Genomic DNA, 14,131 nt, shown 5'->3' on the forward strand with positions numbered 1-14,131 from the left:
AATCATAGGTAAAGGTGAAACAGAGGTTCTTCCTGGAGTGATCAGTAGCATCACATCATCAGCGGACACAAGACATGCACAACTAGTGCAAAGTGAGTCAAGAGTTATCAATTGAAGAATCTTCTTCAAATTTGAAAACCAATAAGAGAAAATCCCTCGTGCGACAGCACCAAGCATTTGAACTGTTTGCAATAGACATGTCGTAGAGTACAAAGTGCACTTCCGAAAATACTCTAGCTCCTCTCTGCATCTTGTAGACAGCTTATGTAATGAATGAATATGGTATTTGATCATGGAAATCCATGTGCACTTCAAATTAAATATTGTAATTATTTTTACAGTCTTGATCCATGAAAGAAGTGACACAGTAGTTCAGCTCCTAATTGCTGTCACATGCCCCTTCACTGGAATACTTCCTAGAATGTGTAACACACTGAAGACTGCCATCTTCCTTCTAAAGTGTTCAGAAATTGATGGGTGGGAGGCTTGAGAACCGTCTAGCGACTGGTGCAGGGTCAAGAGTGATTTGCATGCAGTGGGATACAAACTAAGGGGGTATGGTGTGCAAAATAACGATGGACTGGGATGCAGCCTGAGTAATTACAAGTGGCTGTGACTAATCTAAACATTCCATCCATCACTTTTTATATACTTCAGTATGTCATCTACAGTCTTCTCAATACACCTTTATTAGATCCCCAAACCAGTAGTATAATCTCACGCAGAATTCTATATTATCCTTAATACCAAAAAGGGGTTTATCCGATGACAGTGATATCAAAGACGGCCTTGAGGATTCGCTGCCATCAGGTTCTAAGATGGAAACACAGGAAAGTAAGAGAATGACTCAGTCTTTGTGGTGACTCTCGGTGATTCACATGTGGGATCATTTCACCATCTTGGTTTCCCACAACCTTGGGATGACATGGTACACTCTTAACCATACCATTCTGCTTTATCTTCTCAGATGAGAAGAATCTATCTCAATGTCATGTTAAGGATTTTTGGGTCCCTGGGCAAGGTATATTTTGGAGAACCCTGTACAGAACAAATTTGATTTTTATTACCCATTTCCTACTAATTTAAGCTGGCATGATGCAAAACAATACTGATTTACATGTTAAACCTTAACAGGGTCACAAAAAAAATTGAAATTCGTCTTGCCTGTGACTCCAAAATCCTTACGAAGATCCTGAGATGAGAAAGGGAGACAGCGGTACAAGTAGGCAGCATGTTTTCTTGGATGGGCTTATTCAGTTCCTAGGGGTTTCTCCTAGGGAATCTCATTGCTGTAAGGCTGCTGCTTTCAATGTTCCTTACTTTCCTGAAAGGGAGAGCTCTGAGGCAGTTATTTTGGATATGTACGCATTTTTGTTCACCAGTGAAAGAGAATGAACACATCTCCTTCTCCATCTTGTGGACCTCTCTCTCAGCTCTTCTGATATTTTGCAGGGTGCAGTGTTTCAGTGACTCCCAAGGGTGCACCCACATTTCTTCCCCCTTCTCTACTGTCAGTACCAGCTGCATCAGTTATTCTTTGGTTGTTGGGACATCCCTCCTCTCACTTGCACTGCTGGTTACCCCAGCTACCTTCTCCTGGGGGTGAAGAAAATGTGGTGGCTTTTCCCTCCTGATTAACCACCCACCATGACATCTGTCAGTCTTGTGAGCCTATAAAAACCCTGTGGATCTACAAGCCTTCTACTACTTGTTTAGGTAAGTCTGTTCTTTCTCAAACTATGCTACTCAGGGAAGTAACTTTTGAAGGATTTTGTCTCCCAGTTCTGCTGCAGGCTGTTATACAGGATCTCTGCTACCCAACATGTTTTGAGCACATGTGTAATTGGCCACCTATGACACTTCAGTGGAGCCAGATTGCAGATCAGATGAAGAAGATAAGAGAGGGCATCCAACACAATGCGAGTGGTGCCACCAAGGTTGCTGAACTCCTACCAACTTCCATAAACCTTGGGGCATTTTAATGGGAGGCTTGCATCATGTTTGTACCCTGCAACATTGTACATGGGTGGGGCAACCATCTAAGTCAGATTTTTGAAGCCACACAAAGCCACCAAAAATCTGGAGTAACTAAACGCAGTGCAAATAGCGGCACTGCGTTACTCTGTCCTGAGAAGGCATTCCCTGGGTGTTGCATGGGTGTTCCAAAGTACACCACATGGTTTTTGACACATTTCCTGATTCACAAGAACTTTTAAACCTGGGAATGCACCAAAATCTTAAAGCTTCCCAAGACAGGTGTAATGATGAGCATTATCTCTATTTCTCCTCGTTTCTTCCTCTTTCTATGCGTGCTGTAGAGAGAGTAATATGCCTCCTAGCGTTGTTTTTGTGCAGGAAGGTTTCCCTTCCTGCACAAAAACAATTCTACATGCAACACAGGCACCCTTCCACCATGGCGCAAGAGTGCCTACGTTGGTGCTAGGCAGCCAAAAGTGCGCTAGCACGGGGGAAAGGACAGGAATGTACTGCATTGCCTTAAATACAGCACATTCCTGCCCAGAACCTACCAAGCAGTGCAGCACAGCAAGGTGGCCTGCTGCCCTGCGCTGCGCTGCGCTGCACTGCGTAACGTCCCTATAAATAGGCCCATGGTAGATATTTTTTGTGACACTTTCAGTGACTAGGTGTGATCTTTGTATATATCTCATGACAGTGTTGAAATCCATTTTGGCCCATTTAGAACTCAGGGACTATCCCTCCCACTGAGTTATGCTCTTATGTGGAGGATTGCTAGGAGTCAGACAGTCCTTTCACATATCTCTCATCAGCTCATGTTGCAGAGCTCAGTCTTGTACCTCAAAATCAATTCACACGGGCCCTTGGGTCTCCAGGCGCTAAGTAGGTGCAATGGGTCAGGAGCTTCAGACGAAGAGCCATGTCTTCAGTTTCTAGTACAATGTTGTGAGCATGGTGGCTGTGCTGAAGTCCAGGGGAGGGCATGCGAGGTCAGTGATGAAGTTGCTGAAATTCCATTGTGGGCCCGGTGGTCAGTAGCCGAGTATTCCTATGGTGGTTGAATTGTTGTCCGTTTGGATCTTGAAGTGGAGGTGATCGATGAAGGTGGTGTCCGGGTTGTTGAAGGTGGTGTCCGGGTTGTTGGTGGCGATACGCTTATTGTTGTCTTTGTGATTATTGCGATGAATATTGTGACACACTTTCCGTGGTTTGAAATTCTGTCTAGGTTCAGGATCTTGTAGCCTGCTGGAATGAGGTTGGCGATATCTGTGGTAGATGATGGGTTTAGCCATGTCTCCATGTAGGCGAGGGTGGTTTTGTGTGTGAATGAGGCCCTCTGTCTCATGTTTGTGGAGAGAGCAGCTGTTGAGGAGTATGCATGCCAGTGCTTGAAGGTGGATGTTGGGTGAGTGGGTGTGAGGGTCAGGAGTGGGGATACTAATGTCTGTCTCCATCTATGATGCTTCTATAGGCATAGACCCCTCCATATACCACCCTGCCCACTTCCTTTAATTAGGCCTGCAGTTAGAAACCACTTGTGAGCATCAATAATGGCATCATTCCATCAGCCTTGCCTCACTCTGAAGAGTGAGATCTTGTACACCTTATCCATTTACAGAAGCCTGTGGAGCAAGGTGGGGGCTCTGGTGAGTATTCAAGTTTGTCACACACAACGGTGAAAAGAATGCCCTTGTATCAGGAAACACACGGAAGTCACCACATGTTGTGTCTCTTTGATCCATATCAGAGGACTTGTGAAGCACACAAGGTCCTTTAAGGCTGTAACACATCCCTTGCCTTCTGTGTAACACTGAGGAGGGCAGAGAGTGGAAAACTCCCCTCTCTATGCTCTTAATAAAACAGCTAAAAAATATTAGAAACCTTAGTACATTTATTTTTGCAAGGTTGTATTTCAGTGAGATCAAGTTCCTAAAATCTCGAAAAGGCATGGTTCACTCATTCTTTTAAATTGACAAAACATGTTTGTGTTACATGCTATAGTGTATGTAATGTTATTCGACACACGACAAGGCACTCAGACCTAGCAAACCTTTAGCTTCTGCTAACATTGGGCTGCCTTGGACTTATGCCTCGGTATCTCTCTCCGAGTACAGACCTGTCCTAAAGAAACATGGCACTATGTGGGTCATTCCGACCCTTGCGGTCAAAGACCGCCAGGGCCGCGAATGACGGAAGCACCGCCAACAGGCTGGCGGTGCTTCCATGCCCATTCTGACCGCGGCAGTAAACCCGCGGTCAGAAAACCGGGGCCGGCGGTTTCCCGCCGGTTTAACCCCGGCTGGGCGAATCCGCCAGGGCAGCGCTGCAAGCAGCGCTGCCTTGGGGATTCTGACCCCCTTCCCGCCATCCTGTTTCTGGCGGTTTTCACCGCCAGGAAGAGGCTGGCGGGAACGGGTGTCCTGGGGCCCCTGGGGGCCCCTGCACTGTCCATGCCACTGGCATGGGCAGTGCAGGGGCTCCCTAACAGGGCCCCAGCCTGCCTAGCAGACAGTGAAAAGCGCGACGGGTGCAACTGCACCCATCGCACACCTGCAACACCGCCGGCTCCATTCGGAGCCGGCTTCAGTGTTGCAGGCCGCCTTCCCGCTGGGCCGGCGGGCGCTAACATTGTTAACGCCCGCTGGCCCAGCGGGAAGGTCGGAATGCCACCAGCGGTCTTTTGACCGCGTTGCGGCTGATTGGCGGTTCCCGCCAGAGTTGGAATCAGGGCCTATGTGTGGAGTTCTGCATTAATGTTATGGAAGAAAGATGTATGGGAGTACAGTTTTTCCCACAACTAATAGCTTATTGTGAGTGACATGTATACGTTTGAGCAGAGCCACAAGTGAAACTAACTCTGCCCACAAATTAATGCCAGGGCCAGGTCCAGTAAGTGTGTGGCAGTGGGGGCAGCTCAACATCCTGTGATACTGGGCGAATCACCTATCTTCCTGTGTCTAAAAACATGCCACTGAAATAAAAAACTGCATAGGTGGTACTTTCCGTTTTCTTGTCTTTAGGTGGGAAGAGTGCAACAACTCTTGCATTATTTTGTCATCGCTATTTCAGTTTGTTGTGTGCTTCTGGCCCCTTTACCCTGGGGTTTATCAGCCTTGCTACTGGTTTTGTCACTGATCAGTGGTGTTCTTGTTGTCAATGTGTTTGCTCACTACAGTACTTTCTGTTCCAAAGCCTCCAAATAAGAGCCCTTCCTAACAGTACAATATGTTTGCATGATATAAATTAATGCCTACACTGATTCGTTATTTTCTAGGTTTTCTTGCTATGCTTGTGTGAGTGTAGTCCCATGCTACGCCTCGGTCCTCTTATGCATAACGCCAACAGTGGGATAGGATATATTTCCATATACTCCTGGATATGCTGAGGGTGATGTCACCTGCAGTGAATAACAGGAGTGGGATGTTGGTACTAGGATTGCATGCAATGCAGGATGCATGACCCATTTGTGGTGTAAAGTTTTACATCAACAGACATGACCATCTAAAGAGCCTTCATCTGTGTTACCCAACGAAAGAGGGAGCAAACAGGCACACACTGTACTTAACCTTTGAAACGGGTGCATTGTATTGGATGTGGTTGTGGGCTGCAGTCCGAAAAGACAATTTACATTGTGAATTGTTTTGGAGTTGCTCAGACACAGTCAGATCTTTTGGACGTGGCCTGCAACTGCAATTATTTATTCATTATTTTTTTAAATCAGAGTGTACATCGTTTCACAGTGACTTCCATCTTTCAAAGAGGGATGCATGTCTTAACTCCAGGAAGGATAAATAGATAGAGCCATGCTTTGCCAGCACAGGAGAGAATCACTGGAGGCTGCAGCCTTGTCATTTCTGGCTCTCTTCTTCAGTAGGGCTGAATACAGGACAGAAAAGTATATTCAATAATTTACAGGCAACCAGTCGAGTCTAACTGTATTCAAATATTTAAAAATAATCATAAAAGTACATAAAATGACTTTGGAATCAAGGTAGCCATAAAATAGTCCTCCAATACATGCTAAAATCATAGATTAAAAACATATGATAAACAATTTAAAATATTAGTAATTTCTGAAAACAGCTTCTCTTAAAAAGGAAAGCACCCAGCTACATACAGCATGACATGCGAGTGTTTGAAGAAAGGTTAAATCAGATTTACACCTTCAAAAATCTAACTCCCTTAAAATTGGTCTTATATAAACATTTCAAGGCACTTCATAATATGTACAAAAAAGCATTAAATGTAATAAAGATTGTTGAGTGGAACCCCTGCAGGGACATAGGGCCAGTGAGCCTGAAACAAACTGATACATGGTGAATCTCAGTTGCCAGCAGATGGTGCCAGTTCTGAACCTGGTCAATATAGAGCTCTCCCAGGAGTTACCAACCAAGGTTAGAGACTGCTCTATTCACAGTTCCCACGTTTTCCAAATTGGCTAATTTTTAAATGCCAGCACGCTCTGCTCTGTACTCTTTTTCCCCAGATGTTCTCTTTTAGCCACAATTTATCTGAACTGACAATCTCTGCCAAGGGTCTCAAGGCTGGAGTTAACATAGGAGAGCCAAGGAATCTTTCACCTGTACCCACAGGACAGGCAGTCCTGAATAATATCCTGATTTAATGCTGCATGCTTATTGGTCCATGTGGAGCACCCAATAAAAGTGAAGCTAAATGAATTGATCCTCTAAAGACCTTGAACTTAGGTCTTCAGGAATAATATTATTAGAAGTTGAGGGGGTACCCAATGCAGCCACCAAAATAAGTAATTTTCCTCTATTTGGAGACAGCCCACATCCCTGGAACCCCAAATACTGAAGCCATAGCATATCACAGGGAGGCATTTCTGGTTAAAGTTTTCCATAGGGGCTACGATCGTTTTGCCCCTGATATTAGGTTCTAAATTAAATACAAACCCAACCAACTGCAAAAAACCTTGTCTTCTAATGGGCAGCCAGGATCCCCAAGTCCCAGCTTCAGTAAAAGTCATGCAGAGACAGGGAAACTAATGTGCCCTCTCTAGGCGATGGCCTTCAATGAAAAAACACCCAGTGCTCAATTATTCACTGCCACAGTTCATAAAAAAGATTTGCTGAGGTTATTTTCAACATTATCCCAATCCATAAAATCGGCAAAGGCATCCGTTAACTTTATCAGGCCATTAGGAGCTCTGGCAATAAGGACTGTGTCATTCACCTAAGTCTGTTCTTAACCATAGGCATGCCCATCCCCTTTTCAGCAAGCCTTAGCTCCAAATTATTTTCGTATAAAAAAAACAAAATAGTGGCTAAGACACACCTCTGTTGTACCCCCCTGGATAGTTTAAATGAGTTCATAAACTCTTCATTCTCTCCAAACCTCACAGAGGCAGAGAGGTTCATATAGAATGCTGTAAGAAAATCCACTAGATCCTTCTCATGACTCCTGGGGCCTGATTTGGATATTGGTGGACTGGTTAGTCCATCAGAACTGTGACAGATGTCCCGTCTGCCAAAATCTAAATCCCAAGGGATATAATGGGATTTAGGTTTCAATGAATGGGATATCCGTCACCGTTGTGATGGACTACCCCGTCCACCAATATCTAAATCAGGCCCTAAGAGTCATTATAACAGTCCACATCCTTGAGGTATTTACACTGTCAAAAGCGACTGACAAGTCTAGAAAAGACAGGTATATGGGACAGGATTTTTCATAGTTGTATTTACTACTTCCCATGTGTAAATTCAGGCATTGTTCTAGAGTGCCAAACCTCCCCTAAACCAATACTGGACCTCAATCATGATGTTTGTTTCTGCGGTCCACCATGATTCCATCCATAACAATACACTACATGACTTTAACCATTGAATTCAACAAGGAAATTAGGTGGTAACATCATGGATCACCACAGTGTAGATGTTTAGGTAGTCCCACTTTACAGAACAGCATTGGTAATTAGAGGTGCCTACAACTTAATCTCTTCTCTTTATAAATCCATAGATATTCCATCAGGTCTGCGACTGTGCTGGAGGGGCTCTTCTAATAACAGATCTAACTTGAGCCAACGTAAGTTCTATTGAGACCGGGAAAGCAGGAGCAACGGTCTCACATTCATCCATGTTCCCTTACCGGAGAACCATAAATTTACTTAAAGAGTTCCGCCCACACATCAGGGCAAATATTTACTGCCAGGCACCAAACAGAGTTACCTAAAGTTTTGGTTGAGTTTGCCGTCGTCTAAAAGGCCCTGACATCTCTAGACTTACACAACTAGACCTTCCTATACCTCTGTCTGTAGTTCCTTTTCTCGTCCATTTATGGGCCTGTTTATAAGCAATTCTACATTGAGCAATTAAGAAACAGTTTTAGGTTCCCTCTCTAGAGCTTCATGGAGCCGCCTAGTTGCAGCTCCACATATTTTATCAAAACATACATTACGATCCTTATTAGTTAATTTAATGGATATCATAAAAAGTTCCTGAGTTGTCCCCCCCACCACAAAACCTGCTAAAAGAAGCCATAGCTTCTGTTGGAGTATCATCAAATGATGCGAAGCTGAACACAAACTGTAATTATCTGTGATTAACTTCTGAAGCAGCTGACCCATGTGCGCCCGTCTCCACACTAATCATCTGCCATTGGCTTTGGTTCTCATCTTAACCCAACCCTTGTTCCTCACTAAAGATCTACCTCCAGGAGTAGTCAGAGACAGAATCACACAGTTATGATCACTACTGACGTTAGAAAAAACAGACAATGTTAAAATAAAATGACTGAGTCACCTGAAAACAAAGACATTACCTATATTTGAGCCCCTCTATATGTACCACACATACAGGAAGCTGAATCTAAACACATTATATAAGTCAAACTGTACTAAATAATTCAGTTCAAGGGGTAATTTAACCCTGGAGTCCTCACTAATGGTGCAAACTTTCACATCAGGGCAGGTAAAATGATTGTCATAAGAACACAGGAGTCCATTAGCCAGCTTAGCATTGAAATCACTTCCCACCAAAATATATCTTTCCCTGAAATCCATCTCTAAATTATGTAGACATTCAATTTAAGTAAATAAATTACAAAAGTTTAAAAAGGCTTGCATCAGTGGGCTGTCAACTAACAATTCAGTTATAATGCAGGATACTGTGGTTCTAAACCAACAAACCAATCCTGCTTGGGTTCTGCCAAAGGGACTGTCAGCTTCGGAGCCCCTCCTGCTGTGACAGATGGCTATTCAAGAGGTAGATGGAAAGAAGAAAAATGTACTTCAAAATAAAAAGAACCCCAACATAAAACTTCAAAGACTCAGGCCCTTAATTACATTTGGTGTCTGGAAATGGACTATGAGAAGGGGAGGTTGAGACGCCAAAAATGTAATCTGCTGAGCAGTCAGATGGACTGTGTGAGAAGCTCTGCAAGACTTCTGCCTGGGACCAGGACTTGGGGGCCAAGGCCCACTAGTCTCCCTGCTGGGTGAGAGGACATCACCTAGGGAGTCCAAGACCACCTTCTCTGGAGCCTGAAACACAGGCGTCTGTCTGCTTGCCAAGATCAGTGTGTTCGGTGATCAGGGAATCCAAGGCCACCTTCTCTGGAGCCTGAAACACAGGCGTCTGTCTGCTTGCCAAGATCAGTGTGTCCTGTGAGGAGGAGGAGAGGTTTGAAGGGAGTGCAGTCCCGTGGGGATCCCTGTCTAGCGAACTGCTGTTGCAAGGTGTGGAGAGACAGCTGCTGCACGAATGGATCGTATTGCAGCAGAGGACCACCATGAAGATACCCGTGAATAAAGATTGCCATTCGGTAAGGGTGTAAGCTTCTGAGGCAGTGTTGCGGTGACCCCATATACCTGTAGCTGATGGTATTGTACTGCTCTCTTTAAGGGCCAAAGCCTTGCCCATGTGTCAGGAGAGGCTGCCGGCAATAATTGTGCGATGTGAATAATAACTGTGTTGAGGAATTCAACTAATTCAACGCACCACATCTGGCGGCAGGTCCTTCTCCCACCTCGCCACCAAAACCTGGAACTCCCTCCCCACCAACCTACGCAAGACCCGGGAACTCCTGTCCTTCAGAAGGTGCCTTAAGACATGGCTCTTCGAGCAGTAGCACCCCACCCCAGCGCCTTAAGACCCTACCGGGTGAGTAGCACGCTCAACAAATTGATTGATTGATTGAAGATTTCTCCACCAATATAAACGGAAGGTATCATATTTTTTATAATTGATTATAGGTATGATATGGAGTGGCATAATTAAATGACTAAATGGATCTTGCTGAGAGGATGTGGGTAATAATGGAAACCAGGAGTTGACCGTAAAAGCTGTTTTATGTGTTCCTTTGAAGCCCTTATGAAGTACCTTATGGGGATGAAGCTCTGGGCTCTTATTTGTTGTTTTAAAGGAGAAAAAATGAATAATAAAGACTGAACTATAAATTTTTAAACTTATGAGACCTGAGTTTCTGAATTGAATGACTTAAGATTGATGCCAAGGCTTCAGCATCATGGACTTTTGAAATGTTTACTGTTTTGTCGTTGAACAAAAATGGAATGGCATTGGATTATTGAGTGCTTCCCTGCTGAGAGATTGTTCATATGTTGATTAGAGGGCTGTATGACAGTTCAACCTTGACGTTTAAGCACCAAGCTGTTAGTATTTTGAGGCTCTGCACTTGTGCAGTGGAAGTATAACCATTTCTGCCAAAAGGGGTGGAGTTTTGAATCTATATTGACAGGTTGAACTGCAGGTTTGAACTGCAGCTGTAGTGGTGTGGTCGCAGGCCTAGAGCCAGGCCTTCCTGTTCACATTAGTGTATTTGGCACAATAGTGCTTTGATCGATAAATGACATTTAACTGTCCATGCCATGAGTGTACTTTTCGGCACCACATACTAGGGAATTGCAGGAAAGGTAAATATGGCAGGTAGGTGTTGGCCAATTATGGCATGCTAGAGCCTGCTTGGTAGGGCCTGCTTAGCAGTGTCCCAGTATACAAAGTCAAAAAACAGCAGTAGGCATATAAAATCAGGGTGACTAAACACATGGAGACACATCCACTATCTAATTCATTCTATCTACTGTATTTTGCTGCAAATAGGTCACCCACCACCCATCTCAGGACCCTAAGCCATGATAAATGGCATATCAAGGATGACGTAGATGGTCAGCTTGCCATATCGCCTGCTGCGGAGAAAGCCTTCATTTGAGTGCAATGGACATAACTATTTAATGTAATGAACAAAATTGCAATTGGATTACCATTGCTCAGAAAGTGCAATTGATTTACCTGAGCCCCACAGCTGTGGTCAATGCAGGGGATTCTTATTATCATTGCCTTAATCTTTAGCAACACCAGACAGGCATGAACACTCGCCTCATTACTCTTCCTCTCATCTTTAGGCAACCTGGTTTTATCAGTTTTACAGCATGAGGATATTAAAGGCATCTCATGGCTGACTGGTGAATGAAAAATGCTCTTGTACACTGATGCTATCTCACTGCACACAACACAGCATCCACCATCAACTCGGTCCACTAAGGGCCCCCAGGCGACCCATGCCCTCACCACATCTTAATCCAAGGCAGAGCCAGAATCAGCCATGTAGTCACCACCTTGTTCAACACCCAGTTACCATGGCCACCTTCCCTGAGGGCAGGAAACACACAGAAGCCAATGCACTACTAAAGAAACAATTGACAGACCCCAGCAATCTCAACAAATACTGACCAATCTCCTTGCTCCCTGTTACATTTCCCAGCCAAAGTATTAGAAAAAGCCATAAACCAACAGGTCTCCTCACAACTGGAACAGAACCTCCTACTTGACTCCTCCCAATCCGGATTCCATCGCAACTACAGCACCAAGACAACCCTCATTGGATGACATACAAGCCCAACTTGACTGAGGAGAGACTGCAGCTCTGATCCTGCTAGACCTCTCGGCAGCCTTTCATACGGTCTCCCATCACACACTCATCACAATGCTGCACAACATAGGCATCCAAAGAGCCGCTCTCATATGGATGTCCTTTCCCCCTTCACCTCCGAACCCAAGGAAATCATATGTGGAGTACCCCAAAGATCCTAGCTAAATCCCACCCTCTTCAACACCTACATGACACCTCTGGCCAGCACCGTCAAAACCTTCAGACTCAACATCATATCTTGTGCTGATGACAAGCAACTCATCCTCTCCCTCTCTGAAGACGCCACAAAGACCAACTTCCACAATTGCATGACAGATGTCGCCAACCGAATGAAGGGCAACTGCCTGAAGCTCAATCAACATGGACGAGACCGAGGTACTGATTTTCAGAAACAAATGCTCCCTATGGGACGCATACGTGCAGCCTTGGAAACTCAGACCTACTCCTACACCCACTGACCACACAAGACCCTAGGCATCATTCTGGACAACAAGCTACTCAGGTCAAATCAGTTTCCTCCTCCTGCTTCTTCATCCTCTGCATGCTTTGTAAGATATTCAAATGGATACTTCGAAGCCAACATCAACCTCCCCCCTCAGGGAACTCCGCTGGCTCTCTGTACAGAAAGATACCAGGTCAAGCTCCTGACCCACTCACAGAAGGCCCTAAACTGCGGACCCACCTACTTGAACCACCAGCTGAACTTCCATCAGCCCACCACACACCTCCACTCACCTTTCTCTAACCCTCACTGCGCCCATCTGAAGTAGCAGATGCGGGGTCACTTCTGCCCCTACCTAGCAGTGAATACATGAGCTACCCTTTCACCTTCAGACCTCCCCATCTCTTCCAGAGTTGTGAAAGTCCCTGAAGACCTGACTGTTTGGCTAATATTGGGCCCTGCCTGTGCTTGGATACCCTCATTGGTGACAAGAAGTGCTCTACAAATCGGATTTATTGATTACAAACAGAACACAGCTCTTTGATTTGATGCCCCGATCGATGTTAACCAGATGATGACTTGTATACATGGAATACAGATCCAGAGGAAGGAAGAGCCTCTTCTCCTCCTATCCAGGTCAGCAGATTACATTACATTATATTATAACCGCCTTGCACATGATGCGGTGTGAAGAGGGAATTCATCTCTAACACAACATTCACCTGTAATTTCACCCCTTTCCAAAATACATTAAGATAGCCAGGTGGCGGAGGTTAATAATTTTCTGTGCAAAAAACGAGACTGAGTGACCCACAGTCGAGAAGATCAAAGTTAGCTATTCCTTCAAAAGCCCTTCCCAACCTGTATGGGAAGCAGGCACTGTTCATTATATTTTAAGTTGACTGGGATTCAAGATATTTTGCTGTAGCTCTGGGGGGGTACTCTTAGCGAAAGGTGAAAGTACTTGGACAACGGAAAATCACATTGACGGATGCTCTGTTTGAGTATGTATGCATGGGAGTCATTGCAGCACACAACTGCCTTGTTGGGTGGAACACAGCGGTACATGCATAGCAGGAAGGTATGTAGGTTTGACACACGCTTCAAAAGTCACAACTCCTAGATACGCATTTATGACTTAGATGTTAGAAGTCTGGGTAACTTACCCTAGAGGCACAGGGTCTCCATTTCATTTACTTGGAGAGGAGTACATTTCACCTTGTAACAAGAAACAGACTTCACGTGTTCTGAGGAAGACAGGTTAAAAATAACATGGAGAGGACATGTCATATTCAGTGTTCATAAGAGGAATTTTACTGGAGTCACACCTGGAGACCCTTTGTACACATTAGACAGCACAGGGTTGACGAAGGCAGATTTATATTGGTAGAAGAGTAAATGAAGACTCATTGACTTTCCTTTGCATTATGCGCCCAACTTACCAAGTGCTAAATTTCGGACAAACTGCTACAGTGTTCAGAGTTAGCAGTACATCTACAAATTATCATAGGTGGTGACTTTAAATCTCTAGTCAATGAATCTTTGGACAGGTCAAGGCCACAATCTAGGGTGTGGCAGTAAGGAGACCAGAAGGTAAATTGAGGGACTGGATAGAGGGATGGCACTTTAGTAACATATCTAATGGTGAATATTGTACTATGTAGACTTCTATGATATGTACACCACAATTGACCTGTTCCTGGGCTTTACAGGCATGCCTAGTCACATAATTCACATCGAGTACCACAGTATGACACTGTCAGACCACAACCAGCTGCTTCTGACCTTTAGCTAAGGCAACCT

The sequence above is a fragment of the Pleurodeles waltl genome, chromosome 12 (assembly GCF_031143425.1).
Source record: "Pleurodeles waltl isolate 20211129_DDA chromosome 12, aPleWal1.hap1.20221129, whole genome shotgun sequence".
Taxonomy (NCBI): domain Eukaryota; kingdom Metazoa; phylum Chordata; class Amphibia; order Caudata; family Salamandridae; genus Pleurodeles; species Pleurodeles waltl.